At 43.8% G+C, this 15,186-nt stretch overlaps 1 protein-coding gene across 1 annotated transcript in view; it reads left to right on the top strand.

Annotated features, from left to right (window-relative positions):
- The window catches only part of SLC9A9 (solute carrier family 9 member A9), a 766,430-nt gene that overhangs the window by 1,865 nt on the left and 749,379 nt on the right, over positions 1–15,186 (top strand). The gene's annotated exons all lie outside the window — the stretch shown is intronic.

Genomic DNA, 15,186 nt, shown 5'->3' with positions numbered 1-15,186 from the left:
CACCTGAAATTTTTCAGATTACCTTTCATCCTCAAAAACTCCATGAAATACTTAAAAAAAATCTAATAAAGATTGACCTCTAGCTTTTAGTGACAATAAGTTGAAGGTATTAAATATGTCCCTTTTTTTTCTCTACTGACTCCTTCTAGCCCATGCCCAACCCCTGCCCCAGGTCTTCACCAACCTATTTGTCTGTGCCCATGGGTTATGCATATATGTATACAAGTTCTTCGGTTGATCTCTTTCCATCCACCCACCCACTCCTGCCTTGCCTCTGAGATTCAACAGTCTGTTCCATGCTTCTATGTCTCTGGATCTATTTTGTTCATCAGGTTATTTTATTCATTATATTCCACATATGAGTGAGTCATATGGTACTTGCTTTTCTCTAACTGGCTTATTTTACTTAGCATAATACTCTCCAGGTCCCTCCATACTGTCTCAAAGGGATCCTATACTTTTAAGTAGTGATTGAAGTGATAAATATTAGCACATTGCACTATAGTTGAAATAGCATTTCTCTAGATTGGTATTATTAAGGCAGTTTATGCTTAAAGGTAATGAGAGTGAGAGTAAGTTGAGCTGTCTGATTTCTATCATTTCACAGTTTATTTTATGCCAACATTATTGAAAGCAATTTCTGAAACAGTGCATTGTAAAAGGATTATAAAATTGTGAAGACATTACTATTCCAGTACTAGAATTTGTTTTCCTTGAGTTATCTTGAGCTATAATCAATTAAAATAATTTTCTTTTAGTGTTGTTTAATGTTTTTGTTGACCTAAAATTAAAGTTGTTGGAATTTAAGAGGATCTTAGAGGTTATCTTCTCCAGCTCTCTAATTATACAGAGGAAGAAAGTGAATCTCAAAAAAGTGAAATAACTTCCCCAAAACTTAATAGCCACTCATGTCATGGTCCATGTGCTTTTACTCCTCTTCATATGTAATAAGGTTCATGTCCGTCTTAAAAGAGCGCTCACTGATAGTCTCTGAAATAGTCCATAAGGATGTCATTAGTGATTTCTCATAGTTCTTCTTTAGGGATGATCTAAAGTTTAAATCCCAGTGCTTACTAGAGACTTTCTGTCAGTGATATAACAAAATAGTCTGAAACAACAGAGGAACAAGATGGGACTTTCTAATAAACACTTTAAATGATAAGGGGAGAGGAGAGGCCAAGTAAATAAATTGCTCAGTAGCTGTAAGTGAATTTGAAATTCACAGGTGAAAAGAGGCCTTAGCACAAGTCCAACATCCTCAGTTCACAGGAGAGAAAATAAAAACTTATAGAGGTAAAGGTTATTTAATTAGTTAGCCACTGTGCTGGGATTCAACATCCATCTCCAAGAGATGCCAAAGGCATTTTAAAATGAGTCAATTCTCTCATTGATTGTCCTGGAGAGAAGAGGTATCTGTGAGCTCCAGTTGCATCCTCATACTGTTTATGCTTCAGGATTACTCATAGATTCCACTTTCTAGGCAGTCCAAGAGGGAAATTGCAGGATAAGGCCATATAAACCCCTCTTTCTTCAAGGATGAAACTCATGATTTTTGCTGGAGTCCTACCAAGATCATGATGATAATCAATGGGGAAGAAAATAAACCAAACTATGGTTAAAATTTAAATTTAAAAAAAATTTTAAAGGAGATGAACATTTGAGAGTTAAGTGTACCTCAGTCATCTTCACCCTACAGATGGATATACTTGTAATGAAGCATCTTCTAAAACTTTTTGAGGAGGTACCTAATACTTATCAATGAAGTTGGCTAACAGCCCTCGATGGCCTAAATACTGCTCTTGCTCTTAACTTTTTGTATAATGTGACATTTTCTCTGTCTCGAGAAACATAGCTATTTTTCTAAAACAACAAATTTTCTGTAATACCTCAGCCCAGTGTGCCATCTGCCTTCCTGATGGTATTCAGTTGATATGTTTCAAATAGTCTTTAGAAGACATAATAGATATTGATACATTTTATCAGTATACCAGAGAATCCAACGAAAACATTCTAGGGAGCAGGGCCTTAGGAAATGAGCAGTTAAAGTAAAATGAAAGAAAAAGTGATTAAACATAACATTTCACTGCTCTTTTACTTAATGTTATAAACAATTTCCAAGTTGTTAACCTTAAAATACAGGGGTGGGCAAAAGTAGGTATGCAGTTCTTCATATGGAAAGAGACATGCATTTTATAATTATTACAAATAGCTTTATTGACTCAATAGAATGTCACAATGGCACAGTAAACCTAGTTTTGCCCACCCTTGCAAGTATTGTTTGATTTGAATTTGTTCTTTGGAGATAGAGCTGCTACTCCAAATCCAAAAAATCCACTATATGAAAAATAGCTTTTGTCTTGGTATTGAGGGCCACAGGATGCTTTTAAAAATTAGTGGCAATATTCTAACAATATTTTTATCTCACCAGGAATAGTAATGGGTAATTGTGTCTCGTGATATACTATGGCTCTCATTATTTCAAAATGGAAGGATGAGAGTCCATAACTAATTTAAAATATATGCTATGAAGATACTAATCTAAATTGGACTAAAAGCCTAAATGACTATTAATGGTCAAAGTATTGATTGATAGCAGCTTGGTGCACTTAGCGTTGCTCACTTAGGTCTGTGTCTCCAGCTCCTGTTCATAAAGAAAAATGTCCCTGGTGTCCTGATAGCATTGAGAGTTCCATTACACATCACTGGGCACCTCCTTACTTCATAGGACACTCATAATGCCCTGTGCTCAAGGGCTGGGGTTAAAGCTTAGGGACAGACAATTTAAACCTCTTAGAATTCCACCTTTGACTCCGTGGCCTTACAATATATGGCACAGCCTCTGAATTCATGTGGACATTTTGCTCATTATTTAGTGGGTAGAAGTGAAATTTTAAGCCATAAAGTTTATATTTTTAATTCATTAAACTAAGTCATATTAAACTATTAAATTATATCTGATTCTTAAGAGTATACTTAGCAGTATAATAGGGCCAATTTAGTTCATTCAGAAGCATGTTTTTTTAAATTTAAAGAAAATATAGTTACATAGTGAATCAGCAAGGTTTTTAAAGCCATCGTTCTTTAAAAAATCATAAGGCATCCATTTCATCTTAGCACTGCTCAGAGGATGCTCAGGATAAAATTGGGTTGTTGGACAAAACATGGCTCAACCCTGCTGATCCATATGTCCTGCTCCAGTCTGACCCTGTCTCCAGGCCTGCCCAGCCCAAGGGATAGGCTCACAATACTCCCCACCTTCCCTACCTGGAAGATCCTTCCCAAGGTTTTACTGGTTCATATGTGTCAGGCTTTATGGAGAAAGCATTGGATCCATTGGGCATTTGAGTTTTTAAATCCCAATAAAAAATTTTTTTCCGAGTTAGATGCATTACTTTGTTCAAGTGACTTAACCTCTGGCCTTACTTTTCTCATCTGTAAAACAAGGAAGAAAGGAAATAGAGATCACTAAGCTCCCTTTCAGCTGCAAAAGTCTTTCAGAATTCAGACCAAGAATGACTCCCTCCAGCCCAGGCATCTCTCAGCCATCCGTACCCAAACCAGTTTCCTCCCAGAACCCATGGGCTTAGGACACTCAGCCCTTTCTCTCAGACAGGCTTCTAGCTAGTGCTACTTCTCCACTCTGAGTGCTTCTGGTTCTGATTCTGGGATGAGTGTTTGGTAAATGCTGCTGAGTTTTTCTCAGAAAGGTGAAGAGAGCAGGTCACACCAACAGAGCAGTGAGGGCAGCCTTGGGTCAGGGCTTGTGGATGCCTATTGCACGAACATCAGGGTGACTCTGGTTTTATTTGAAGGGCTCTGCAGAAAAGGAGATTAGGGTTATGACCCCAGTGAACTCAGCTTGCTCTCTTTTCGGAATAAGAAGACTGATTTGAAGGAACTTCCGAGGCCAAGGCAAGGCTTGCCTGCTGTGAAGTGTTAGCTAAAGAAAGGTTAAAAAGTGGAAAATCACAGGCACTGTCCTCTGTAGGTTTTTAAAAGTTAATTTTAAGGAAATATCCTCCTATCTATTCTGCTGGGCTTCTGTGTCCCCAAGGAGCTACAGAGGAAACCCTGGGAGCACAGGACTGTGGGGCCTCAGAGGGTCTGCACTCAGTTCTAAGAGCAGATGACTCTGCTCCTCAAGACAATGAACTCATGATTCAAACTATTTACAGCAATAATATACAATCTAAATTTAACTCAAGTTATATGGTTAGTAAAGTGAGGACATAAGAACTAACGTTTGCTAAACATCTATTATATAAAAATACAATAATAATAATAGCTAACATAGCATAGAGATGGGATCTATACTATCATAAGTACTTTACATGTGTTAACTCAATCCTCACAGCAACCATTTTATGTGGAGAAACTGAGGCACCAAAAAATTAAGTAACTTGCCTAAGGCCATAGGACTTTTAAATGCCCCAGGTGGTGTTATAGAATTTACCAGGCAACCAAAGAACACACAGGAGTACTTGGAGACACAGGAAAAACCCATTTATTTTCAGATGTTTCACATGTACCGGTACAGTGACTCAGGGGAGACTGTTTCTCTCCAAATCCTGAGCAAACCAATATGGAGGAAGCTTCCCCTTTATACCTTTTGGTTTCTTTGTCCCCCAAATATGGGATGGCACTTCCAGACCTTTCGTGGGCTTTGCAAAAAGCCCCATATGTTGGGATGGGGGCCGTGAGACTGTACCTAAAGGCCTGGCCTGGTGCCAGCACTGATAACTCCATCTGGGGATTATGTATTGTTCATGGTTTATGGCCTCTCTAAAATAGGAGTAGTACTTAGGTAAATAAGTCTTGAAAGACCAGATAATTAAAGAAGGAGCAGTGACTAGACTATAGGCTAACAAGAATGTGCATTGGGTTACTGGCACAGATTCAGATTGCTAGCCCCCCCCAAAATGTCTCATTTTCCCCATCAGTGGGACTCATACTTTGGCGGTTTGGCTCTATGCAGCCACAGGCTATCACAAACCTGGCCGTGTATATGTATGCACCTTTGCTTGGGGGGGGGTAGGCATTTTCTTTTTCATATTACAAATGAGGAAGCTCTCACTCAGAGACAAAACTTAACTTGTTGGTAACCAATAAGGCTGAGCTTCAAGCCCAGGACCATAAAACTCATGTTCTCTTTGCCAGATGCTGGTGCCTTGAGAAGTTTCTAGAAGAGATTGAGATAGCTAATAACTGTGTACCTTATTGCTAATCCTCACTACATCCATGCAAAATGTACACAATGACCTTTAGTTTGCACATAAAGACATGGAAACTCAGGACATTTATGGCTTGGCCAAGGCTATACAGAAGAATTGGCAAGAATACTGTTTTTGAAAGCTAGTGCTCTCAAGTTTTGGCCACAGTTGTCCTCTCATCAAGGTCTGCTCATGAAGCTAACTCTCAGGAAGTCCAGAATAGGGAAAGGCTGGGGAGAGGAGGTGGGTAGCTATATTTTTCTATTTTCTTGAAACTACAGAGATGTTATGCTGTCCAAAGCAGAAAGCCAGGTGTTGGAAAGACACTGGGATCAAGATGTCCCAGGTCTGGAGAGTGACAAGGCCGACCTGGAGACACGTGCCCAGTGGCAAGGGCAGCAGTGTGGCAAGTCTACAGCCATTCTGAGTTTCCATCCTGAGAATGTCAGAATGGGCATGGAAGGTACTATAAACAGTTTGAAATGGGAAAGTGTCTTCTTCATGTGGACCATGGCTTTCATTGTATGTCAGTTTAATTGAATTGAGTTTTGGGAAGAGACTGAAGGTAGAATCACTAATTACACCTCTGGCTCTCCAAGCTTTATAAGAACCGGTGAGCACAGTCTTGAAATAACATGGACTTGGAAACATTCCATGCTGGCATGGTGCGCATATTGGTAGGAACTCTTGTCTTACAGAACAGTGCTCCTTACAGTGTAGCCCCTAGACCAGCTGCAACAGGGTCACCTGAGAACTTGTGAGAAATGCAAATATGTAGGCCCCAGCCCAGACCTGCTGGCTCAGAAACTCTACTGGGGGCCAGAAACCTGCATTTAACCACCTTCTAGAGCAGTGGTTCACAACCTGTGGATCGAGACTCCTTTGGAGGTCGAACGACCCTTTCACAGGGGTTGCCTAAGACCATCGGAAAACACATATATAATTACATATTGTTTTTGTGATTAATCACTATGCTTTAATTATGTTCAATTTGTAACAATGAAAATACATCCTGAATATCAGATATTTACATTATGATTCATAACAGTAGCAAAATTACAGTTACGAAGTAGCAACGAAAATAATTTTAAGGTTGGGGGTCACCACAACATGAGGAACTGTATTAAAGGGTCGCGGCATTAGGAAGGTTGAGAACCACTGTTCTAGAGGGTTCTGATGCATTATAGTGTGAGAACTACTTCACCAGGGAAATGAAATTGAACAAAAAATGCCTAGATTTGTCTCCTCTTTTTCCCCTATCTTTTCTCTTTTTCACCCTGTACCCTCCTGTGATGAAGAGGGGTTTGGGAGACAATCTCTATTTGTTGGACAGTCCCTCCCTCTTTCACTATTTACAATACTTTGTAATGTTTTCAACTGTAGTTTGAGAAAAATAGACAGTTTTGTGTAAACATTATAAAGCAGGGAATCATTTTGTTTTAGTCAGTATGTATCTAGTTAGAAAGCTCTATATATTTCTTCTGTAAACTTCTTAAGAGAGTTGCAAGGAAGAGTGTTAGATTATGTACAACTTGGTGGCTGAGATCATTTCTAAAGAAGTTGTCCATAATGCTTGCTAGGAATCCCAGAGTCTTGTGAAATGTGTTTGTGTATGTTGTGTCTGTACATGTTTGTGTTCATGCATGTGTGCATGTATGTGTTGCCCTACAGTAAGGATGAGGGCAAACATTGGACACCCCACCATGGTGGAAGATCTGATGTTGGGACTTTCTGTCATTTACCACATGTGCTGTCCTATAAGAAGACAAAAATTGTGAAGAAGATACCCTCATGGACCACTTTCTACCTGGAGATACCATGGGATACTCTTGCTGGCAGGTGCTCCAGATCTGCTCTGAAACCCTTATGGGACTCTTTTCTTTACCAAAACAAGTTGACAGTGAGCCAGCACAAAGCAATAAATTGTGTCCTTTTAATAGCAACACCCACACTTTCCTGTAGTTCTTTGAATTCAGAAGGTTGGTAGGAGGGCAGAGAAAGAACAAAAGACTAAATAACTAGTTGGTATTAGAAGGAAAACTGTTAGGAAATGCACTTAGCATTTGAAATTCAAATCCATTTTATCTCACTACATCAAAGGCTTTGATAAGATGGGGGAGGTGGGTAAGTATCAAGTAAAAAAGTTAAAATTGTAGAGATGTCCCTTACCATTTAATATTTATGGCTACTCTCTTAAAGACTTTAATGCTGTGCACTGAATCTGCTTTCTTAGAATATTTTCCCACCCTTTCCTTCTTCATCCCACATTTGAATCCCTAGTTTATTTTTTTAATCTGAATGACTGAAATAACATCACAGATTCCCTGCCTTAAAGAGTCTCCCACTATAAAAAGTCCTACTCATGGGAAAGAGCACTCTTCCTTGGGATCTGTTTTATTCCTATCATCTCGAAGCTCCTCTACTCAGTTCCTTTGCTGAATTCTTCTTCACATAAATAGAAATGATTTCTAATGTTAATTTCCTCTCCATGTCTTCACTGTATTGCAATCTCCTTTTTCCTTCAGATAATTGTCTCCAAATGCAGTTTCCTCTGCTCCAAAACAGAGCAAATCTGCTAGCTAGCAAAGAGCTCACTCACTTTTTCCACAAGATGTTCTTGCCAACACTTTCTCCTTCTTGGACACTTTCTGTTCTTCAGCTGTGTTGGGGCCCTGGATCTCAGCTGCTGAGTCAACCATACCAAACTGCTTGATGTGCCTCATTAGCACTACGCTCATTAAGTTTCGAATACTTCCCCTAGAAAGTCCATGCCCTGTTCTCACCTGGTGAACTCCTACACATCCTTAAAAACTTCTTCTGTGAAGCCTCTTCTTTCTTTTTTTAAAAAAATATATTTTTATTGATTTCAGAAAGGAAGGGAGAGGGAGAGAGAGATAGAAACAACAGTGATGAGAGAATCATTGACCGGCAGCCTCCTGCACGCCCCCTACTGGGGACCAAGCCTGCAACCCCAGCATGTGCCCTTGACCGGAATTGAACCCTGTACCCTTCAATTCACAGGCCAACACTCTATCCACTGAGCCAAACTGGCTAGGGCTGTGAAGCCTTTTCTGACACTTTGATGGATGGAGACTTGTTTCTATTTGTTAGGATGCATTCAGCTGATAGTAACAGAAACCCTGACTGGAAAAGACTTAAGCAATAAGGACACTTATTCTCTCCTATAACCAGAAGTCCAGAGAAGAGCAGTCTTCAGGGTTGGCGGATTCCACAGCCTGCTCTTGTCATCATGCACCCAGGTTCTTCCTGTTCTCTGCTCTGCTTTTCTCATGCTGACTTCAGCATCAGGCTGGCTGCAGATTTGAGTTATTCTGAGGAAGAAGAGCATCATCTCTCATCTGTCTCCCTTAGGATGTCCAAACTTTCTAAGCTTCCTATTCAGCTTTCCTTGACTTTTATTGACTGGGATCAGGTCACATGCTCTTGTAGAACCAATTATCCACACAGGGAATAGAAACACCGTTTATCTGGAAATGAAGTCCAGCTTATCATAAACATGTGGGGAGGGCTGGACAGATCTGGTCTTTGTTGGGGAAAGGGGAGATGGATGCTGGGTTGGCAATGCATGGTGTCTGATACACTTAGGAAGTTGGAATATGATATTATACAGTTTGAGGGTTTATCTTCTTGTTTTGGTAAGGGAGAATGCCTCATTTATCTAGCTTACGCTTGTAGCCCCTGAATGCACAGAGGGAAAGAACTGCAAGACACAGTTCTTCCATAGTCTTTATGCATTAACTCCATTTGCCACAGCCTCCTGAATTCTCTCCAACATCATGTGGCATTTTAATCCACATCTACGAAGAGTTTGATTAGATACGCATGTACAGTTGGGCTGTGTGCCTCCAGGGGAGCTACAGGAAGGGCATCTGAGGGAGTGCGCCAGAGCACACAATGGCAGTGCCAGTGTGTGGGACCATGTGCGCACACCAGCCATGGCAGTGCCAGTGTGTGAGACAGCAGTCTTGAACACAGCCAGATATTTTAACACTTTGTGTTCTAGTAATGGTTCTGAAATCTGTTTCACTTTGTATAACTATAATTATGTATTTAAAGAAATCCCCATCTGTGTTATTCTCATAACAGCCCCTTTAGGAAATGCTTCGGGTCACTTAGAATGATGGTCAGTCCTAGGGGATATGGCTGTGCACTGCAGGCTCACTGTGGGAAGAGACTTAGAGACACGTGTTCAACCTGATCCTTACTGGAAGTCAGGATCACAGCACTGAGCAAGAGGAAAGGGCTAGCAGCATTAGAACATTTTATGTTAGGATAAAGGCCATATTTTATTCCTCTTTATAACTCCTACAGTGCTAGACCAATGCCTTGTGTGTGCTGTATGTGGTGTGAAAATGTAAGTAGGGTGGAGTGGAGTTTTCTCATATTTTCAATGTGGCGATGAAGTGAGAGCCAGTCCAGAGATCCAAGGCTCATATTTCTCAATGCTTTTCATTTACAGTGTTGATGAGGTGTTTTCCCCATCCTTCTCTTCCTTCCTCTGTCTTGTCCCAGAAACGCCACCATATCACTGCCTGTCAGGCATCTGCTGGCAAGCTCTGTGAGGACAGGAGCATCAGAGCATTGGCTGTGATGTTCCTTCCATGTGACATTTTAAAATTTTGGTCACTAATTACATACATTTGGGGGATCCTCTTATTCTGGACTTCAAGGGAGTTTGTGGACTTGGAGGAAGTTGGGTTATAATGCTGCCTAAAGTGTTTAGCTTTTCTAGAGGAAAGAGATGAAGAATAACACAGTCTCTGTCCTAAGCAGTCTCATTGTCTCATAGGGCAGACAGAGCCAAGGTCTGCAAAGCAATGCTAAACAATAAGTCTTTATAAAATTGGGCCATAAGGGGTGTGGTTTAAACTGTGAGTTCTGTAAGAACTCAGTGATGAGGGGGCTTAGACACAGGCTGTCCAGTGCACAGGTCCCCACAGATAGGACTTGAGATGGAGTTTGTTGGATGGGAGTGCTTTAGGGGTGAGGTCTATTGTCTAAGCCTCATCCTGGGCCTGTATGCTGTTGGGGACAGGTCGGAGTTCACTGAAGAGCAGGTCCACACTACTGCCACCCCAGCTGCCCAGATGGCCAGACTGGTGGGGTAAGGGATGCATCTGGACTAGAGTTTCTACCTGGAGAAGGTGACACCACCAGATGGCCAGGGAAAGAGCTCAGTGAAGGGTCATGCTCTTGAGGATGCAGCCTGGGATCAGAACTGTGAATGCATGTGCTGGATGGCATTGCTTTGCCAGGGCAGGCTTTCTTCTTTTTCCTGAGGAGGTAGAGCCCTGATTCATGACTTCCCAATGAAACTGGGTGTGTGTCCATAGGCAGAGGAAGCCAGTCTCTTCTTTCCCTCTCTGTTAAGTGGTTGGAACTTTTTCTTTATCCTGCAGCTTGAACAACTGTTTCTTTGCATTTTCTTCCTACTACCAATGCTACTCTGTCACTTGCCCTCATACATTGTGCTGGAGTGGATAACCCAACCCTTCATATTCCTGTCAGCAGAAGCTAAAGTGCTGAGTGGGCTGGTGGCTGTCAAGAGAATTGCGAAGTTCTGTGGGTAGGTGTCTGGCCAATGACACCAGGGATTTAGGGGTTACTGCTGCTGAAGCAGGGGCACACAGGTGGGTGCATGTGAGGCAGCAGTTTCCCTGCTGCCCTCATACTCCGCCAAGTTGATGATGCCTCTCAACCCTCAGGATGGGGGAGAGGCAGGCCAGAGTGTTTTCTCCACTGTGATAACTTGGGTCCTCTGAGAAGCAGACTCTGGGAAGATATTCTTTGTACCAAAGACTTATTGAGGGAAAGTCCTTTGATGGGGAGAGAGTCTGTGGATGCTGGGACAGCTGTCAGACCTTCCTGCAGCCCCATCCTCAGTGGGGAGAGAGCATTTCTAAGCAAGTGGTGGCAGGGCTGAGTGGGCATCCTCCAGCCACTGGGCTGTTCAGAGGAGCCCCCTGTGAGTGCCCTGCTCTCTCAGTGCTCAGCCTCCCTGTCTGAGTGCCCTGCTCCCTCAGTGTTCAGAAGAACAAGTAAAGTAAAAATATTTGTGAAGGGAATGTTTTCATTCTCACCTCTCATTCTAATTAGTTCTCCATATTGTTGCTCAAGTGATAGTTCTTATATGAAAATCTGATTGTTTAACTCTACTACCTAAAATATTTCAATAGTTCTGTGTTGCCATTGGGTTAAAACTGAGAACTCTTACATGGCAGAGGGGCCTCCTTATGACGTGACCCAACCTCTGGTCTACAGTGGAGAGTTCAATCTCTCTCTCTCTCTCTCTCTCTCTCTCCTCTCCTCTGCATTTATATGTTATTTTCGTTAAGTTATCTTAGTGACTGTTGAGGCAGAAACACTAACATTTAGTAACTATGCAACAGACCATTAACTTTTCATTCACATAATAGTCCAATGCAGGTACTCCTGGTTGATGATGTTTTACCCCACCTGGTGTCTCAGGGAAGATGCTTTTGTTTTCTTCCCATCCATCTAATAATAGGGAAAAGAGAGAAGAGAAAACTCTCCTACTTCTTCAATGTTGTGGCCCAGAAGTGGCACGTATTACTTTTGCTTACATTCCATTGTTGAAAACCCAACCAGATGCAAGACAGCCAGGAAACCCAATCTCTGGCTGCCCCTTCTCAGCAGCTGTTCTGCACATTGGAGAACATAAATTATGGGGATTTCCAGCTATCTCTGCTGTTCCTCATGTGCTGTCAACTATAGATGTAGCCTGGATCCCAGCTCCTTCCCTGATTCAGCTCATCTGGACAACTCTTATGTGGCCATTTATGATTCTTCTAAAGCTTTGCATCATTTCAAAGACTTTGGAATATCTTCACTCTATACTCATACAACACAATGAGCTCACCAGCTATCATTGCACACATCACATTGTATTATAACTGTGTTCATGTATAGTTATTATTTTACAAACATGAGCTTCTGTAGGACTGATACTGTGTTTTTATTTTAAATCAGTAAATATATGGCACAAAATATGTACCCACAAATATTTTATTAAATAAATGAAAAGTTATTGTATGACTGGATTCACAAGAGAGTGGTAAAACAACCAACAGTGGATGTTCTAAAGAGTGAGTTTTATCTTAAAAGAGTAAATTTATGTTAAAACACATATATCAATCTTATTTTTAAATTGAGGAATGTGTAGGCCTCTGAAGTTTCTTTGCTCTTGTTAATAAATTTGTCATGTAAAGAGTATTCACAGTGGTCAGATTACCCTGAGCATCCTAACGGAGTTCATACACTCATAAGTCAAGGACTGTGACTTGGGTTCAGCTCTTCAGTAAAAAGAATGTTATGCTAGTAGGATGCATTTGGATACAAGTAAGCTGAAACTTGAGTCACAATTGTTTAAAAAATTAGAGAATATACTATGTCACATAGCATGAAGTCTAGAATTAGGGTAGTTCCAGGATAGGCTGATCCAGTGGCTCAGTTAAGTCAACCAGGACCTGGGTTCTGTCTTTATCTCAGTCCTACTTTCCTCAGTATATTTATTATGTCCTTGGACTGGATCCCTTCAAGGGATCACAGATATCTGCCAGCAAAAAGTGGGGAAATATATTGCCTTGGTTATGTCCTGAGGGAGAAAATAAGAACACCTCTCCCCCAACCATATAAGTGCTTCTTTTTAGTCTGACAAGACTGACTTATATATATACTAGTAGCCCGGTGCACGAAATTCATGCACTGGGATGGGGGCGGGGGGAAGGGGCCCCTCAGTCTGGCCTTCACTCTCTCCAATCTGAGACCCCTCAGGGAATGTCCAACTGCCTGTTTGTGCCCACACTTTTAACAGATAACAGCTCCATTGTTGTTTCTTTCTTATGCTTAAAACCATTGGAATTAGTAGGTATTCAAAGTGTGTATACATTTTTGGGGGACACCCTGTAGATCTCTAGTCAGCAGTGAAAGAAAGCAACAGCAGATTTGGAACCCCCAGACAGGGAACCTCGCTCGCTCCCCACATGTCTCCCCACTTCACTTTCCACCTTCGTGGGCAGCAGGAGAATCAACGTTTTCTCTCATTAATTCGGAAAAGCACGTCCTGTCACCCGCTGCCCGGCAGGAGTGCGCTAGGCCCCAAGCAAGCAAGGCTCAGTCAGGGCAGCCTTCGCTCATGGGTGCTGGCACCCAAAGTGCACATTCTTCCTCTACAGTCGCCCCGACTATCCCACTGTTTCACTGAGAGGATGGAATTCCTCTCCGCCTCTGGGTTCTTGATCTTGAACTCTGACTGAAGGCACCTCAGCGAAGGCCGCCTGCGCCCACCAGGTGTGTCTGTCTGCATCTGCTCCCGCCGCAGCACCTGCATTAACCCCCCCAGAGGTGATCTCGTAGCTGCACTGGCCTCTGTGGGAACAGGGCATCACCACTCCGCCCTCTCATTGTCATCTCACAGGCGCCCAGCCTCAGCACCCAGAACACCCAGACACTCTCCAAAGGAAGTGAGCGCATCAGAGGGGATGTGTGCACATCCTGGGGGGGTGTTAGGCATGCTGGGTTGATGGAAGTGCTGTGGGAACTTGTGCAGGCCTTGGTTTGCAACTGTTGCAGGTGCGGGAGGGTGACAGTGTGCTGGGGGATGTTCGCACGCCAGGGGGGGATGTGCACATCAGAGGCCTCTGGCTTTGCAGATCCACAAACCCCCGTGGTGCAGCCAGGAGGACGTCAGTCTGGCCCGCCACGGTGGCTGTCCCTGCGATCCTGCACCTTCTGGTCCAGGAGGCGGATCTTGAGCAGCCAATCCTGGGCACTGATGGCCTGCAGGTGTTACTTCAGCTCAGTCTGCAGGCTCCACTTGGTGCACTCACAGCTGTCACCACCACCATGTGGGGAGCACAGGCCGCCCTCCGCTGGCTTGCCTCCACTGTCCAGAGGCTCTCTGCGCTGCTCACCTGCCCAGAGTGACTGGAGCTGGGCAGAAGCCAGGCGTCCTGCCCTGCCCAACCCCAGCCAATCCGCCCCTGCGCGAGCTGCTGCCCCGCCGGGAAGGGTCACAGATCCGGGTCCCGGGACAGCAGACAGCCTCAAGCGCTGCCCCCCGCCCACCAGGTCATGGATCCCGGTTCCAGACCACAGACAGCCTCAAACGCTGCCTCCTGCCCACCAGGTCATGGATCCGGGTCCCGGGACAGCAGACCGCCTCAAGCACTGCCCCCCGCCCACCAGGTCACGGTCTCGCGGACAGCCTCAAGCGCTGCCCCCCCTGCCCCGCCCACCAGGTCACGGATCCCGGTCCCAGACCGCAGACAGCCTCAAGCACTGCCCCCCGCCCGGCAGGGTCACAGATCCGGGTCCCGGGACAGCAGACAGCCTCAACCACTGCCCGCCTCCCGGCAGGGTCACAGATCCGGGTCCGGACCACAGACAGCCTTGCTTGCTGCCGCCCGCCTTCAGTATGCATATTAGCTGCCATCTTGTTGCTTCAGGGTGGGGGTCCCGCTTGGGTGCCTGGCCAGTCTGGGTAAGGGGCTGAGGGCCGTTTTCAGGCTTGTGGGCGACTGAAGCTCCCAAACTCTCCTTTTTTTCTTTTTTTTTTATTCTGGGATTTATTTACCTTCTATGGCTGTCACTGGAGCTGAGAGCCGGCTTTAGCTCTGAGGCCCGGCTGCAGCTCTGAGACCTCGGCTGCTGAAAGCAGGGATCTGCGTTTGCTCTATAATTGAAACAATGTTGTGGTCCTGCTGGCCGAAAGCAGGTTTCTGGGGATTGTTTAGCTTCTATTTTTGCAACATTGTTTCTTAGACTGCAGCTCAGAGGCCGGCAGCAGCAGGCGGGGAACCTTGGATTCCTCCATCACTGGAGCAAGCAAGCCTCCTGTTTGCTTCAGCTGCCTGGCTGCCGGCCGCCATCTTGGTTGGCAGTTAATTTGCATATCGCCCTGATTAGCCACTGGGAAGCATGTCGGAGGTATGGT

The sequence above is a fragment of the Myotis yumanensis genome, unplaced genomic scaffold (genome assembly GCF_028538775.1).
Source record: "Myotis yumanensis isolate MYYU_CA2020_CCGP unplaced genomic scaffold, mMyoYum1.0.hap1 SCAF_2, whole genome shotgun sequence".
NCBI classification, from domain to species: domain Eukaryota; kingdom Metazoa; phylum Chordata; class Mammalia; order Chiroptera; family Vespertilionidae; genus Myotis; species Myotis yumanensis.
This window is presented reverse-complemented; position numbering and strand designations above follow the sequence as displayed.